Source organism: Sinocyclocheilus anshuiensis, unplaced genomic scaffold, assembly GCF_001515605.1.
Source record: "Sinocyclocheilus anshuiensis isolate Anshui unplaced genomic scaffold, SAMN03320099.WGS_v1.1 scaffold621, whole genome shotgun sequence".
In the NCBI taxonomy this organism is placed as follows: Eukaryota; Metazoa; Chordata; class Actinopteri; order Cypriniformes; family Cyprinidae; genus Sinocyclocheilus; species Sinocyclocheilus anshuiensis.
In genome coordinates this window covers 380618-384939 of record NW_015537952.1, presented here as the reverse complement: position 1 = coordinate 384939, position 4322 = coordinate 380618, and the positions used below count along the sequence as shown (strand labels likewise).

The 4322-nt window shown below is 36.0% G+C and overlaps 1 pseudogene; it reads left to right on the top strand.

Annotated features, from left to right (window-relative positions):
* The first annotated feature begins 413 nt into the window (after positions 1–413).
* The window catches only part of LOC107664621 (non-canonical poly(A) RNA polymerase PAPD7-like), a 10307-nt pseudogene continuing 6398 nt past the window's right edge, over positions 414–4322 (top strand).

Sequence of the window (4322 nt, the reverse complement as noted above, 5' to 3'; positions counted from 1 at the left end):
AAATATCTTAATTTGTGTTCCTTAGATGAACAAAGGTCTTACAGGTTTGAAACGACATGAGGGTGAGTAATTAATGACAGAATTTTCATTTTTGGGTGAACTAACCCTTTAACCCACTTATACATCCAGTCTGGTGAGTAAGCAGCTTTCTCAACACCTTTCCATTGCTCCATTAATCTGGTTTTCAGAAACCTGTAAGAACGTCTACTTGCATTACATATTTCCTTTACATGTATGTAAAACTTTTGGTTACTCGATGGGACACACTTGCAACCTAAAGCTCTGTAAAACTTTTTTACAACACTATTTACACATTTTGATTTAATACTTGGCTTTTTAAAATTAACTTCTGAAAGTGTGTTCAGAAGTCCCTTTGTAATGGAGGACACAAATGTTTATACTCCCCAGCCTCCATGAGGAGATAGTGGATTTTTATAATTTCATGTCACCACGCCCAGAAGAGGAAGAAATGAGGAGAGATGTTGTCAATCGTGTTGAGGCTGTAATCAAAGATCTGTGGCCCATGGCAAAGGTGAGTCTAGCACAAAGAGATTGCATGTTGCTGTTTAACAGTGGAGGACAAAAAAAGCTATATTCATCTAGGCCTGTCACGATAACAACTCTTTGTTGTGCGATATATTGCCCCAGAAATAATTGCAATAAGCGATATTATTGTCATTTTAAAGTCCATTTTATGCCTCTGAATATATAATCATAATGTAACGGCATAATAATGCTACACACTTCCAAATTACAACAAATGTTTAATTTTTAAGAATATTTAGATCATGGAAATTAAATATCAAATTATTAGATACCTTAAAAAACCTGAATAAATAGTAAATAAACAGTTTCTAACAAAAAGTGCAAAGTAACAAGTAGAAAAAAAGAAAAATGCAAAAAAAACTTGCATGCAGATTTTTCCATCTACAAATTTACAAGCTCATCTTAACGAGAGAACACATTTAATCTTTGCCTTTCCAAACAAATTTTTCTTTATATTTTTTGTCACTACATGGTAAATTGCAGTTTGACGTGTTTGTGGCTATGATGTGAACAAGGTCAGCCAAAGATTGCAGAGTGAAGTGCATGTAATAGTCCATTGCCATGTCTTTTTAAAGTGCTATTTTCTGTTTTCAGGTTGAAATATTTGGCAGCTTCAGTACAGGACTTTATCTTCCTACCAGGTATTGCATGTGATTGTCCATATGTTGTAATTTTATTTTGTTATTGTGTGGTTTTGTTTTTAATTGCATTATGTAGTGATATTGACCTGGTGGTGTATGGAAAATGGGAACAACCTCCTCTGCAGCAGCTGGACCAGGCACTCAGGCAGAATAAAGTGGCTGAGCCGTTCTCCATTAAACTACTTGACAAGGCTACGGTTAGTCATTATTTGTTCTTCATTGAGCACCTATAGGTTGCAATCCCTACCTCTTCATTGAAGTGCGTTGTGTTTTTTTTTTTTTTCAAAGAAGTAATAAGGTTAAGTTCAGACTGAAATGATCAGGGGATCTATTACATAATTGTTTTGTATGCAGCAAGGAACACAGGATTGCCAGGTCTGCATAAAACCTCCAGGAGGTTCCACCTTGGTTGAAATTGTGTTGGGTGGGGGGTTGGGGGTTCGCTTCAACTATGGGAACAGTATGAAAGTAGGCCAATTTCGTGGGAAATCAGCAGACTTGGCAACACTGCAAGAACAGCCAAGGTTTGGTGAACAGCTTAGTTTTATTTAAAATTTTTGGACTAGGGATAAAAAGCTCTGAAAGTTGAATTATTGCAGTTTGTAATAAATGCAAAGCAAAGAAAACCGATAGAATAAAAAAAAATTAGAAAGCAAGTGTTAGTTTTTAACAAAAACTTTTAACATTTTTAACATAATTTTTGATTTATCATATGAACCCCTTAAAATCTGTTATGAAGGGCAAAAAATGAACATGCAAGTGATGTGGGAGATTGTAAATGACAGGCATTCAAATGACGATTCTGTACGGTGTTAAATATTAGTTACAAGATTGCATTTTGACAGAACTTCTACTTTTGCAATCAGAGCTGCTATTGAGGTGAAAGTCCAAAAGAAATTCTGAATAAATCGCACTGAAAAAAAATAACAGTAATCATCCCAAAACTAATAAGCCTTCTTTCCGAGAACTAAGGAATTGGTTTAGTTATCAGAGCCTTTTCTTTACAGGTACCAATAATTAAACTGACTGACAGAGAGACAGATGTGAAGGTAGACATCAGTTTTAATGTTGAAACTGGTGTCAAAGCAGCTCGGTTTATTAAGGATCATCTTAAGGTGAGAGATTCATTTGTAATTCATACTGTAATTCATTTGAATGAGCACACTAAGCCCAGATTAAGTGCTTGATTTGGTGTGGTAGAACTGAAAACATGTAGCCACTGAATTTTGTAAACATTAAAGCTGATTTGCATTGATATTGAATGATTAATGTATCCATAACCTGACATTTTATGAAAACTTAAATATTTCTGATATACATGTACTGCAGTTCTTTATTTTTTTTTAATGTAGAGATATTCCGTGTTGCCATACTTGAGATTTGAACGAGGTGTTTACAGGCGGTATCAGTTCCTACAGCCTCATTTTAATGGTCATCAGCTTCCTGCAGGTGAGGCATCAGTAAAAGGTATTTTCATGTGCTTTTGTGCATAGTGATTTCCAGCCAGTGTTTCCTTACTGCTAATTGATATCATTTGTTCTCATTTGGTCTTTTGACCATAATTTATGTAACAGTACTTAGCATCTCTTGGGAATATTAAACTTCATGGTATGAACACAATTGATTGATTTGATCATGTAATTGTTAAAATAAACCATTATGTCTTTTGGTGTTTATTTCAGCTCCATCCCAGAATAGACTGCAGAGCTTCCAATATTAATTTGGGCATCCTGCTCATTGAATTCTTTGAATTGTATGGGCGCCATTTTAATTATCTGAAAACAGGCATCCGTGTGAAGGATGGGGGAGCTTAACTTGCTAAGAGGAGATCATGAAGGTCATGGAGAATAGATATAGACCCTCAATGCTCTGTATTGAGGACCCAAACTTGCCAGGTATGGGACAAACATCATAGACCAACCAGTTTTATCCCCTTGTATTGGTTTCAAGTTAAATTGAAGGTTTTAGCTGGTGTTCTTGAGTTTCTTGAATTTGTACTAGATGTCAAATTTTTATTCCTTATACATAATAAAAAATGCAGATGTGTGCTTGAAATGGCGCTGTGTACAGTTGTAGAATGGTAAAAAAGAAAAATCTTTCTTTCGAAGTTTGAAAAGCTGTATTAATGGCTACATTGTTGATTTATCCTTACAAAAGTGAAATTAAAGCATTTGAATTTTAACAGTTCTCTGTATGTTAGGAAATGATGTTGGCCGGAGCTCTTATGGTGCCATGCAGGTGAAGGAGGTATTTAACTATGCATACCTTGTCTTGAGTCATGCTGTATATCCACTATCCCGCTCCTACCCCAACAGAAATATGGAAAGGTTAGTACCATATAGTCCACAACCTTTGATCATAAAAGAAAGTGGCAGCCACAAAAATTTGTGCTGGTTGAATGTTTTTCGCCAATGATGGTGCCAGTGAAGTCTTAAAGGTCCCATATTGTCAAAACTGAAATTTCCTGGCTTTTTTCATGATAACTGAGGTCTAGGTGCTATGCAACTACCATATAAGTTTCAAAACAGTTAGTCCACAGTAAAATTCACACAGCCTGCTTAAAGTAGCTGTGATTTTTCACGAACCGTTGTGACTTCCGTAAAAAGTTGACGTCAGAACTACACAGTTACGGCCTTCAGTCACCACCCCGAGCACCGCCCCACTCTCCTTTTGCCAAACCCCAGACAACATCGCGTCCATGCTATTGCTGAGAAACAACAACATGGAAACATGTCGAAAAGGTTAACTTTAACCACGAAACCAGATCGGCCGACCTGTAACGTTACACTCTCACTCAAAGGATGGACGATCTGACAGGATTGTTACTATGAGGTGGATCACATCTAACGTGTATAGTAAAGACAAACTCACCGTGTCTATCTAGTCATGATTAAGATTTATATACATTTCAATTTCAGCAGGCAACTATTTTTCCAGCTACATTATTTTTCCAGCCACAATTAATCACAACAATGTATATACAATTACAAATGATTATATATAAATCGTCAGTTTGTTGTTTCACACACATGCACACAGACATTCTTTCATACACGACATAATCGTGAGATGCAAGAAACATAGACATGTGGCAAGAAATCTGTAGACGTGCCTAACAACAAAAAAGACTACACT